This window comes from Cervus canadensis, chromosome 28, assembly GCF_019320065.1.
Source record: "Cervus canadensis isolate Bull #8, Minnesota chromosome 28, ASM1932006v1, whole genome shotgun sequence".
NCBI classification, from domain to species: Eukaryota; Metazoa; Chordata; class Mammalia; order Artiodactyla; family Cervidae; genus Cervus; species Cervus canadensis.
In genome coordinates this window covers 23,202,287-23,214,840 of record NC_057413.1, presented here as the reverse complement: position 1 = coordinate 23,214,840, position 12,554 = coordinate 23,202,287, and the positions used below count along the sequence as shown (strand labels likewise).

At 41.1% G+C, this 12,554-nt stretch overlaps 6 non-coding genes across 6 annotated transcripts; 3 read left to right on the top strand and 3 right to left on the bottom strand.

Annotated features, from left to right (window-relative positions):
• Positions 1-3,536: 3,536 nt before the first annotated feature.
• On the bottom strand, positions 3,537-3,608 carry TRNAW-CCA. Its single transcript has one exon. It is a non-coding gene; the product is annotated as a tRNA-Trp (tRNA).
• Positions 3,609-5,754: 2,146 nt separating this feature from the next.
• Positions 5,755-5,827, top strand: TRNAR-UCG. The gene has a single exon. It is a non-coding gene; the product is annotated as a tRNA-Arg (tRNA).
• Positions 5,828-8,573: 2,746 nt separating this feature from the next.
• On the top strand, positions 8,574-8,655 carry TRNAS-AGA. Its single transcript has one exon. It is a non-coding gene; the product is annotated as a tRNA-Ser (tRNA).
• Positions 8,656-8,974: 319 nt separating this feature from the next.
• On the top strand, positions 8,975-9,047 carry TRNAR-ACG. Its single transcript has one exon. It is a non-coding gene; the product is annotated as a tRNA-Arg (tRNA).
• A 2,323-nt stretch (positions 9,048-11,370) lies between these two features.
• Positions 11,371-11,442, bottom strand: TRNAM-CAU. The gene has a single exon. It is a non-coding gene; the product is annotated as a tRNA-Met (tRNA).
• Positions 11,443-12,475: 1,033 nt separating this feature from the next.
• On the bottom strand, positions 12,476-12,547 carry TRNAW-CCA. Its single transcript has one exon. It is a non-coding gene; the product is annotated as a tRNA-Trp (tRNA).
• Between the last annotated feature and the right edge of the window lie 7 nt (positions 12,548-12,554).

Genomic DNA, 12,554 nt, shown 5'->3' with positions numbered 1-12,554 from the left:
CAGAAGTTTTATCTTCTATTATAAACAAAAATCTTTAGTGTAATGCACATAGTTGGTGCTCACATTAGTTGTACTGAATTGATTACATACTGTAGGCTATTTTAGAAAAAATATCTAAAAGTGTGTTCTTTGTAATATAAAAGTAATTTTTACAATGTGCACTCTATTTCCTCAGATTTCATTTGGTTTAGATGCTAAGTCATGTCTGACTCTTGCGACCCCACGGACTGTAGCCTGGCAGGCTACTCTGTCCATGGGATTCTCCAGCAGGAATACTGGAGTGGGTTGCCTGTTTCCTTCTCCAGAGAATCTTCCAATAGTCTCCAATAATCTCATTGGAAAAGAAAACTGAGTTTATTGGACAAGTTCAGTTCAGTTCGGTCACTCAGTCGTGTCCGACTCTTTGCGACCCCATGAATCGAAGCATGCCAGGCCTTCCTGTCCATCACCAACTCCCGGAGTTTACTCAGACTCATGTCCATCGAGTCGGTGATGCCATCCAGCCATCTCATCCTCTGTCATCCCCTTCTCCTCCTGCCCCCAATCCCTCCCAGCATCAGGGTCTTTTCCAATGAGTCCACTCTTCGCATGAGATGGCCAAAGTATTGGAGTTTCAGCTTCAGCATCAGTCCTTCCAATGAACACCCAGGACTGACCTCCTTTAGGATGGACTGGTTTGATCTCCTTGCAGTCCAAGGGACTCTCAAGAATCTTCTCCAACAGCACAGTTCAAAAGCATCAATTCTTCGGTGCTCAGCTTTCTTTACAGTCCAACTCTCACATCCATACATGACCACTGGAAAAACCTAGCCTTGACTAGACAGACCTTTGTTGACAGAATAATGTCTCTGCTTTTTAATATGCTGTCTAGACAGGTCATAACTTTCCTTCCAAGGAGTAAGCGTCTTTTAATTTCATGGCTACAGTCACCATCTGCAGTGATTTTGGAGCCCAAAAATATAAAGTCTGACACTGTTTCCACTGTCTCCCCATCTATTTCCTAGGAAGTGATGGGACCAGATGCCATGATCTTAGTTTTCTGAATGTTGAGCTTTAAGCCAACTTTTTCACTCTCCTGTTGCACTTTCATCAAGAGGCTTTTTAGTTCCTCTTCACTTTCTGCCATGAGGGTGGTGTCATCTGCATATCTGAGGTTATTGATATTTCTCCCGGCAATCTTGATTCCAGCTTGTGCTTCTTCCAGCCCAGCATTTCTCATGATGTACTCTGCATATAAGTTAAATAAGCAGGGTGACAATACACAGCCTTGATGTACTCCTTTTCCTATTTCGAACCAGTCTGTTGTTCCATGTCCAGTTCTAACTGTTGCTTCCTGACCTGCATATAGGTTTCTCAAGAAGCAGGTCATGTGGTCTGGTATTCCCATCTCTTTAAGAATTTTCCACAGTTTATTGTGATCCACACAGTCAAAGGCTTTGCATTGTCAATAAAGCAGAAATAGATGTTTTCTGGAACTCTCTTGCTTTTTCAATGATCCAACGGATGTTGGCAATTTGATCTCTGGTTCCTCTGCCTTTTCTAAAACCAGCTTGAACATCTGGAAGTTCATGGTTCACGTATTGCTGAAGCCTGGAATGGAGAATTTTGATCATTATTTTACTAGCATGTGAGATGAGTGCAATTGTGTGGTAGTTTGAGCATTCTTTGGCATTGTCTTTCTTTGGGATTGGAATAAAAACTGACCTTTTCCAGTCCTGTGGTCACTGCTGAGTTTTCCAAATTTGTTGGCATATTGAGTGCAGCACTTTCACAGCATCATCTTTCAGGATTTGAATTAGCTCAACTGGAATTCCATCAGCTCCACTAGTTTTGTTCATAGTGATGTTTTCTAAGGCCCACTTGACTTTACATTCCAGAATGTCTGGCTCTAGGTGAGTGATCACGCCATCGTGATTATCTGGGTCAGGAAGATCTTTTTTGTACAGTTCTTCTGTGTATGCTTGCCACCTCTTCTTAATATCGTCTGCTTCTGTTAGGTGCATACCATTTCTGTCCTTTATCGAGCCCATTTTTGCATGAAATGTTCCCTTGGTATCTCTAATTTATCTTATCTCTACAAGACCTTTTAGAACTAACACCCAAAAAAGATGTCCTTTTCATTATAGGGGACTGGAATGCAAAAGTAGGAAGTCAAGAAACACCTGGAGTAACAGGCAAATTTGGCCTTGGAGTATGGAATGAAGCAGGGCAAAGGCTAATAGAGTTTTGCCAAGAGAACACACTGGTCATAGCAAACACCCTCTTCCAACAACACAAGAGAAGACTCTATACATGGACATCACCAGATGTTCAACACTGAAATCAGACTGATTATATTCTTTGCAGCCAAAGATTGAGAAGCTCTATACAGTCAGCAAAAACAAGACCGGGAGCTGACTGTGGCTCAGATCATGAACTCCTTATTGCCAAATTCAGACTTAAATTGAAGAAAGTAGGGAAAACCACTAGACCATTCAGATATGGCCTAAATCAAATCCTTTATGATTATACAGTGGAAGTGAAAAATAGATTTAAGGGACTAGATCTGATAGACAGAGTGCCTGATGAACTATGGATGGAGGTTCGTGACATTGTACAGGAGACAGGGATCAAGACCGTCCCCATGGAAAAGAAATGCAAAAATGCAAAATGGCTGTCTGAGGCAGCCTTACAAATAGCTGAGAAAAGAAGAGAAGCGAAAAGCAAAGGAGAAAAGGAAAGATATTCCCATTTGAATGCAGAGTTCCAAAGAATAGCAAGGAGAGATACGAAAGCCTTCCTCAGTTATCAATGGAAAGAAATAGAGGAAAACAACAGAATGGGGAAGACTAGAGATCTCTTCAAGAAAATTAGAGATACCAAGGGAACAGTTCATGCAAAGATGGGCTATTGGACAAAAGAGAACATTATGTCAGGAATCTCAATAGTGTCTCAGAGTGAGAAGGCAAAGTTGAGCTATTTAGTGAGATTTTCAAAATCTGGATTTTTGGTGAATAAGGATTGGATAAGGATCGTAATATATATTAGTATTGGTAGACACAGGAGATGATTTTGAGATAAAATGTACTCATTGTCTACTGCTGTGTAACAAATTACCCTAAAACTTAGTGGCTTAAAACAACAAACATTTACTATCTTATATTTTCTGTGAATCTGGCTTACCCAGGTGGGAGTCTCTTACAAGGTAGCAAACAGGATGTCAAGAGTTACAGACATCCACTTACTTGGGGTTGGAGTATATACCTCTTCCCCTTTTCCTCCCCCTCCTCTTCCTCTGTCATCTTCTCTCCCCTAACCCCTTTCTCCTCCTCCTCCACCTCCTTCATCATTTCCATCCATTTACTTACTCTCCGGTATTCCTGAAAAGCAAAATTAAAATCATAAGTTTAATGTTTCAAGTTTACCTACATTCTCTTTACTTCTATTTGCCAGATCTTCAATAATTTCTGGGAAGAGGTTCCTCTTAAAGAGATTATGTGAGTCAAACACAAACTAGCCAGCAACTTTATGAAAGAAAGCTCCCTTTCCCCAAAAGTTGACCCCGACGTGATTTGAACACGCAACCTTCTGATCTGGAGTCAGACGCGCTACCGTTGCGCCACGAGGTCACGGGTAAGAAGGGGATGCCATTCTAAATTAGGATTTAAATAATGCCTTCCCCTCGCCCCCAGGTCCTAAAGATTTATCTTTTTATTGGTAAACTTGATTATTTTTCTCCCCACTATTCATAGCTTCGCTAATGCTTGGTAGAGAAAGATAAGAAAGGTTAAATATTAACCCAAAAGCCCCAGTACTCCGTGTAGAGGAAACTTGTTGGTTTCTCACTTTCTATCTTTCCACCTGTCTAAACTTTCCTGTCTTGAGAATAACTGTGTACGTACTCAGCTTAGATCTACAATGAAACAGGATTAAGAACTGCCACGATTTTCAAACAACCACCTTTCCTATAAATTCACTAGACCTCAGTTCAGTTCAGTTCAGTCGCTCAGTCGTGTCCGACTCTTTGTGTCCGCATGGACTGCAGCACCCCAGGCTTCCCTTTCCATCACCAACTCCCAGAGTTTACTCAAACTCATGTCCATTGAGTCGGTGATGCCATCCAATCATCTCATCCTCTGTCGTCCCCTTCTCCTCCCGCCTTCAATCTTTCCCAGCATCAGAGTCTTCTCAAAAAGATCCCCAGCCTTCCCTGCCCTGCAGTGTCCAGTCCTTGACCCTGCACCCGCCACCCCGTCCCACACATCCCTCCTACCTCAGCGCTCACCAGGTCCCATTATTCAACCTGGTAAAAAAGCTGCTTTATCCTCACAAGTGTAGCATAGATGGCTTGTCTTCCTGACCCCTCACTTCTCACTAGAATTCCGAGAGGCTTCTGCTGTCTGTACTGTACACTTGCCATTCAGGTCACAACAACTCAAAGCAAATTGCTAATATCTACTGAGTTCTTAGCATTTTCTACCAGTTCTGTGTTAGTAGAGTCTCCTCTAGCCAGTGATTCTTAAAAAGTGCTCGCGGACCAGGAGCACTTACTTGCACTTACTTCAGCTGTGAACCTGTTAGCGAAGCAAGTCCTCGGCCACACCCCAGGCCTACAAAATCAGAAAGTCTGGAGGCGGACCCCAGCAGCCTTTGTTTTAACAAAACCTCCCTGATCGTGATGAAGGGGAAAGCCTGAGAATCACTGCCCAAGCGTAGCAACTGGATACTTTGCTCACTCAAAATAATAATAATTTTCCGTTTTCTTCCAGGATGGTGGAGAGGCAAGGTGATATTAGTTTGTTGCCATAGTAAAGTACCACAGATTGGATGGCTTAAGCAACGATTTATCTTCTCACAGTTCTGGAGGCTAGAAGTTCAAGAACAATGCTGTCAGTGGGTTTATAGACGGCGGTTCTTCTCCTTGGGTCTTCACATGGTCTTTCCTCTGTGTGTTTGTGTCCTGATCTTTTTAAAATAAGGACACCAGTCATTGTATCAGGGCTTACCGGTATGACCTTTTTTTTACTTTACTTACTTTTTTAAAAGCCCTGTCTCCAAAGTCACATCTGAGGTACTGAGGTGTCAGAGCTTCGACATATGAGGCGCGGGTGGGAGTAGGGGAAGCAGACAGAAGGACACAATTCAGCTCCTAACAGCCAGTTTCCAGGTGAAGCCACTGCTGACAATTCCTCAGCCTGGCAAGGGGCGTGAGGATGGAGGTTCTGTGGTGTGTATCCGATCCCCTCTTCACTTTTCCTACACCACATGTTTAGAATTCAGCTTTCTCCGGTCTGACAAGTCAACAAAGTGCACAAAAGCGAATTCTTGTCTTTCATCCACAATCTTTACCTGAAAGCCACCCCCGCAAGGCAGCGGTGATCCCCTGAGTAAATAAAACAATCCAGCTCTGTTCCTCTCCTTCAGCTCTCAGCTCAAGCATTCCTTCCCTACTGTGGCCTTTCTCCCAGATTCGCATGAAAAGATAAAGCACTCTATTATTAGCTATTGTAGCATCATCTCCTTGTTTTAACTTTGCAGCATTTTTAACCCTCAGGTTCAACCTAGTTCCCCAACTAGATAGTAGGATTTTTGAGGAGCTGGAAATGTCCTTTTTTGCAACAATATCTCACTATGTTACAATTATGGGCTTCCCTGGTGGCTCAGCTGTAAAGAATCTGCCTGCCGATGCAAGAGAACAATAACACATGCTACAAGGATAGTTGAGATTGTTTTCTTTCAATGAATCATCCAAACACAGCATGGCAATCACAGCCAGACCACGTGGCCTAATGGATAAGGCGTCTGACTTCGGATCAGAAGATTGAGGGTTCGAATCCCTTCGTGGTTGCTAGGTGCTTAAATTATTACTACTTACAAACTGTGAACTTTCATAACGATCATTCTTAAAAATCCTATTTTCTTGGTTAAAGTCCGTAATCAGAAATCTCCTTTTCTACTTAGTAGTTTTATCCTCCATGCATTTCTCTTTTTTTTTCTTTTTCTTTGTTTTTTTTTTTTTCTTTTTTCTTTTTCTTTCTTTTTTTTTTTTTCTCCATGCATTTCTTCTCAACACCCTTTCCTTTGCTTTATGTTTCTTTTTACCCGTCCAATGTCTGTTTCTCTATCCACATTATCTAGTTAGTTCTGGTCTGCTCTTCTCAAAATTTGGTCCTCAAACCAATGACATCATCCAGGAGCTTCCTAGAAATGCAAACTTTCCCAGCTTGTCCTGGTTCCCTCTCAGCACTATACTTGAACTACAAAATTAGAATTTGGGGAGTGGGGCTCAGGAATCTGGTAACAATTATTGAATCTGGGTGGTGGATATATAGACAATTCCTGATTCTTTCAACTTTTTTAAATGTTTGAAATTGTTTACGGTAAAAGTTTAATTACAGAAAAAAAAAAAAGGAGGGGGGGGGGGATTGACAGAAGCTGTCCTATTTAAACAAAAGCCCTGGGAGAAGAGTATATGGCTCCTACGATACAAGACAGAGGGTCAACATCAAGAAACCAGCATTGTGTGAGGAAGGGCAGATCCTTTCTTGCCTCAGGAATCCAGTCTCCCTTGACAGAGTGGTCAGAAAAAGAGCTGAGAAAATTAGACACATGCCGGTGATGAGGGACTCCTACGCCACTTGTGATCTTCCCTGAAGGCCGCAAAGTAATTTTAAAGACTTTAAAGGAGGGGAGAGACCCAATCTGATTTGCATTCTCAGATTAACACATGAGTTAGTGCTGACATAACCCTGCCTACATAATCTGCCCTAAATTACATCTCCAAGGTGTTATCTCTCACTGCTCTCCCTCCTTCTCCCCTTCCAAAAAAAGCAACATTCCGGCCAGACAACACTTTCTTTTATTTATCTCATATTTCACCAGGTTTAAGTCTAGAACACTGCTCCCATCTCCAATTTGGCTCACTTTCACACATCCTTCAGATCTAAGTTTAAACATGATTCATTCCACATATATTTATTGAGTATCCATTTGGCCAGAGATAAGGTATAATTGGAACATTCTTCATGAAACTTGGTGTTTACTGAGTGACTCTCCAGGGAACCACCTAAGATATTCATGATTGGGATCTACATTCTTCCTGTGGGCTACTAAGGCACACTGGACCTCTCACTTATCAAACTCAGTGGTAAATATTCACTTTTGCAATTGTTCACTCTGAAAATTTCTCAGAACAGTAGCCATATTTTTGTGGCTCTCCACTGAGCGAGCAGCACCTAGCAAAATGTTTGTCCTGTAATTGTGCCCAGAACACAAATTTTGAAACAATGAAGAAAGGAACGAATCTCTTCAGGGACAAGGGACCAGAGGTCAGAAAGCTTCCAAGAAATTGTCGCAGTTATGCCTATGAGAAACTGTTGGAACCTGATCTTAGAAAATGGGTTTGACACTTGGGAGGAAAAGACAGATTGAGAAGCAGTTCCAAGGTTGAACTAAAGACCTGGAAACCTGTGGCCTCTGGAAAGGGAGTTAGAGAACAGATATAAGGGGAGTTCTAAGTCTTTGGTTTTGGTACCTGGGTGCTCCTGTCAAACAGAAATCTAGGTTGTTGGAGAAGACCCAAGTTTAGAAGGAAAGAATGGAGCTTTCATTTGGAGATGTATTGCTTTTGAGATGCACATGGACATGCAACAAGAAGTAACTAGGACAACTGTATTTTCTGGAGCCCAGACATGAGGTCTGGGCTGCAGGAGGTAATTTTCAACCTACCAGCACATAAGCAGGGGTTTATAAATCATGCCCTGTCCTCCTTCTGTTCATGAAATGGAGTTGTTGATGAAATACAGAAATCTTCTACTTGTACACTAACACACCCACATGCATGCACATACAGTTAAGATTGTGGTGATGGTTGTGTAGTTTCAGAAAAGTGAAGATCCTGGGGTTCTGGGCTTGCTTTGGAGGTGGTCTCTGCAAATATTTTTAAACATTATCCATAGAGTATTAAATACTCTGTGAGAAAAAGTCCCATGCGATGAAGTGGATTTGATTCTCAGGAATATTTTCATATTACTATTTTAATCAAAAATATTCTACCTACTGCTTTAAAATATTTTTAGCTTTACAAAGAGATGGGAGATAGGGCTTTATGGGGAATATTTTGATAGATCCTCATTCTTGAACTTAAAAATAACAGCTACAAATAACTGTTACTTTAAAATAAGTTACAAATAACAGTTATTTTTAACAGTTAAAAATAACAGTTACAAAAGCTGTTACTTTTTGTTGAGCCCTTACTATATTCCAGGCACTAGATCAAATGTCTAAAGACATGAAGTGTCTGTAAGGAACAGCTGTGCCAGATTATTTATTGAGCATTAATTTCCTACTCCAGCAGAAGTAAGAGGGTTTTTTAAAAACTGTTGCAATATACGGCGATTTGCTTTCTAGAAAAAGACCATTCTCAGTTTAATACATGCTGGAAATAAAGTTGGTTGACTCCTCTTTGATTTTATCAACTATTAATGGAGCTTACCATCTTTTGTATTGCCCTTTTTAATGACTAAACACTGAAGTTGCCTACAATAAATGATATATAGTAACAGGGAGAACATTGAAAGAAACAATGTATAGGTGTAGTCGTGGCCGAGTGGTTAAGGCGATGGACTAGAAATCCATTGGGGTCTCCCCGCGCAGGTTCGAATCCTGCCGACTACGAGTTGGTTTTTCCTCTTTTTGAGCATAACAAAATTTCTGCCTGGTTGGATTGACCTTCAATTTCAAGATACTTTTTAAAATATTAAACACTCTCTCAGACCTTTTACAAATTACATTGAAACAGGGTTCTCATAGACCACGAAGGAGTCATATTTTATGAGTTAGAAAAAAGAACCAGTAAGACTTTCTTCTATTTCAGTTCTGAGCTTTCTCAGGTTCTCAAACCGAAAGGAAAGATTTCACACATTCATATTTAGAGCAACAGTGATGCCACAACTTCCCTTTTTCTAAAACTGTAATCCTTCTATTATCTGCAGGTGGGCCAGTGGCGCAATGGATAACGCGTCTGACTACGGATCAGAAGATTCCAGGTTCGACTCCTGGCTGGCTCGTTGCTTTTCATAACGCCCTTTTTGTAAATTCCACAAATTCCCGGCTTCTCCAGGCCTCCTTGTTAAGCTTTTCTAATTTTCTATTTATTTTACAATATCACTCTATACAAAATGACAAAAGTGTTAATACACAGGCTTCAGCTATAGCTCGCTGTTCTTCTCTTACATATATAAATTTTCTTTATTTTTTTTTAATTTTTTTTTTTTAATTTTACAATTTTATTAAGCACTCAAAACAGTGTCCAATAAAGCACAATCATTCTTATACAGGAAACATAATCAAAAGTCCTAACACTCTTTAGCTGGTTCTGTGGTCTTACACATGTCGCAATCTAGGATTTAGTTTGTCATTTGAAAGTGAAGTTTTAGATAAAATGATTCATGTATGTTCTTTCCCTTCTGCTGCTGCTGCTGCTAAGTTGCTTCAGTCGTGTCCAACTCTGTGCGACCCCATAGACGGCAGCCCACCAGGCTCCCCCGTCCCTGGGATTCTCCAGGCAAGAACAATAAATTTTCTTTAAATCACATCACTAAATTGTTTTTCAAACTGCGGGAAACTTAGGTGTATGAGGGAAACATAAAAGAGGGAACACCTTTCAAATGCATCATTCTCAGAGAGTTAAGATTGAAAGTCTCACAAAGAGAAGATTTTTTGATAGCAGTTTTTTCTTCTCTCTTTTTTTTTTTAAGATTTAGTTTTTTAGAGCAATTACTAGTTCACAGCAAAATTGAGAGGAAGGTGCACACACCTTCTCACAATTGTATAGTCTCCCCCATCATCAACAGAGTGGGTACCTTTGTTAGAAATTATGAGTCCACTGTGGACTGAAGTCCATAGTTTTCATTACAATTGGCCCTTGATGTTGTGCATTCTAAGGGTTTAAACAAATGTAGAATCATAAAGGAAATCAACCTTGACTATTTATTGGACGGACTGATGCTGAAGCTGAAGCTCCAACACTTTGGCCACCTGATGAGAAGGGCTGACTCATTGGAAAAGACCCTGATGCTGGGAAAGATTGAGGGTAGGAGGAAAAGGGGATGACAGAGGTTGAGATGGTTGGATGGCATCACCGACTCAATGGACATGAGTTTGAGCAAACTCTGGGTGATAACTAAGGACAAAGAAACAGGCATACTACAGTCCGTGCGTGCGTGCGTGCTTAGTCGCTTCAGTTGTGTTCCTGACACCCCATGGACCATGGTCTGCCAGGTTCCTCTCTCCAAGGGATTCTCCAGGCAAGAATACAGGACTGGGTTGTCGTTTCCTTCTCCAAATCTGACCGTGGGGTTGCAAAAAGTCAGACACGACTGAATGACTGAACAACAGAAAGGCATGTATCTATCCATTGTTATAGCATCTCGCAGAAGATTTTCACTGCCTGAAAAATCCTCTCTGCTTGGCCTTTTCATCCTTCTTCTTCTCACCAACCCCTGGCAACCAATGATGATTTTACTGTTTCTGTAGTTTTGCCTTTTCTACGATGTCATATATTGGAATGATACAGTATGTACAGCCTTTCAGATTGGCTTATTTCACTTAGTAATATGCATTTAAGGTTTCTCCATGTCTTCTCATGGCATAGTAGCTCATTTCTTCTTAAGGCTGAATAATATTCCATTCTCTGCATGTACCACAGTTAATCCATTCACCTACTGAAAGGCATTTTGGTTGCTTCCAAGATTTGGCAATTAAGAATAAACCTGTTATAAACAACTGTGTGCAGGCTTTTGTGTGGACAGAAGTTTCAACTCCTTTGGGCAATTTAATAAGGAGGGCAATTGCTGGATCATATGAACTGGCAAACTGTCTTCCACAGTGGCTGTACCATTTTGCATTCTAACTAGCACTGAATGACTGTCCCTGTTACTCCATCTCCTCACCAGCATTTGATGTTCAGTGTCCTGGATTACTTTGGCCACTTGATGCGAAGAGCTGACTCATTGGAAAAGACCCTGAAGCAGGGAAAGATTGAGGGCAGGAGGAGAAGGGGATGACAGAAAATGAAATGGTTGGATGGCATCATCCACTCAATGGACATGAGTTTGAGCAAACTCCAGGAGATAGTGAAGGACAGGGAAACCTGGCGTACTGCAGTCCATGGGGTCACAAAGAGTCGGATACGACTGATCGACTGAAAACCAACAACAACAATAGGTGTGTGGTGGTATCTCACAGTTACTTTGTTCTCAAGACATACGCTTTTCATGTGCTTAAAAAGCGGGCCAAACACCTCACTAAAGAAGATATACAATGCCAAATTTTCTTAATAAACTCTCATCTCTACTCTCAAAGTTCTCTTCAGGAGGAAAAGAAACATCTTAGCAGAGGATGGTTTCGATCCATCGACCTCTGGGTTATGGGCCCAGCACGCTCCCGCTGCGCCACTCTGCTGCAATAAACTGTACCCTCATACTTAATATTCAGCTTTCTACAGACTTGTTTTTTTTCCAACTCTACAGAGCTGAGTGTGTTCTTGAACTGTTTTCTCTATTTCTGTCTTTCTCTTCCCCCAGAGCAGTAATCTCTGTTTTATAATGCGATGGCCAAGGGCCTAAACTAACTGCTAAGAAAAGTGTTAATAAGAAATAGAGAACGACTATTTTGGCAAGCTTAGATGCAATGTCTGTTACCATGTGCTATGTGAACATGTACATTACATCGATAACAAAACATCTGCTGATATTCCATATGTCATGTTTCAAAGCCATTCTAAGTTATACAAAGTAATAGGTTCTGATAAAATAAGCATGCTTTCCTTTTCTTCTGCGCTGTAATGTATTGGTTCATAATCTGTTGGAGGGTGCTTGAGTCTCAGGTAAGAAAATAATACACAGTCCTGTACATTTTAAAAAAAAAAAAAAAACAGATTTTTAAGGAGTTCTTAGAACTTCTAGCCCAGGGGACTACTTTCTCTGATGTAATAGTTCATTTCCTCTAGTCTCAATTTGGCAAACCAAACAAAAAATTATGTTCAGGTTTTCTGCATCTGGAGATGAACTGACTTCCTTCTTGGTTTGCTGGAGTAGGGGAATTGCAGAGAGCCAAGATTCTGCTTGCTGTGTAACCTTTCTGGCAAGGAAAAGCTGATCTGGGTGTGAAGCAGGTAATGTCAGATGTGGGAAGCTTCTGACCGTTGGAGAGAGAGATGTGGATAAGGAAATGGGACATGGAGCACAGAAGTGAGGTGGGAGTTAGCAAAGACTGAAATTCAGAATGTCTTCAATAAAAGAAAAATATCTTTTGCAGAAAAGAATAAAAATGTCTTTATGGACCCAGAAATAAACCCCCCAAGCACAGTTATAGTGTACACCTGCGTGTTTACCTACTTTCTAAAGGGCAGCGTTAAGGGCAGCTAGCATTGGAGAAAACATCTTTTTTCCCTCCAAGTTTCAGACCAGTGCATCCCATAGACACTAAAAACAATTGACCCCGACGTGATTTGAACACGCAACCTTCTGATCTGGAGTCAGACGCGCTACCGTTGCGCCACGAGGTCCTGCGGG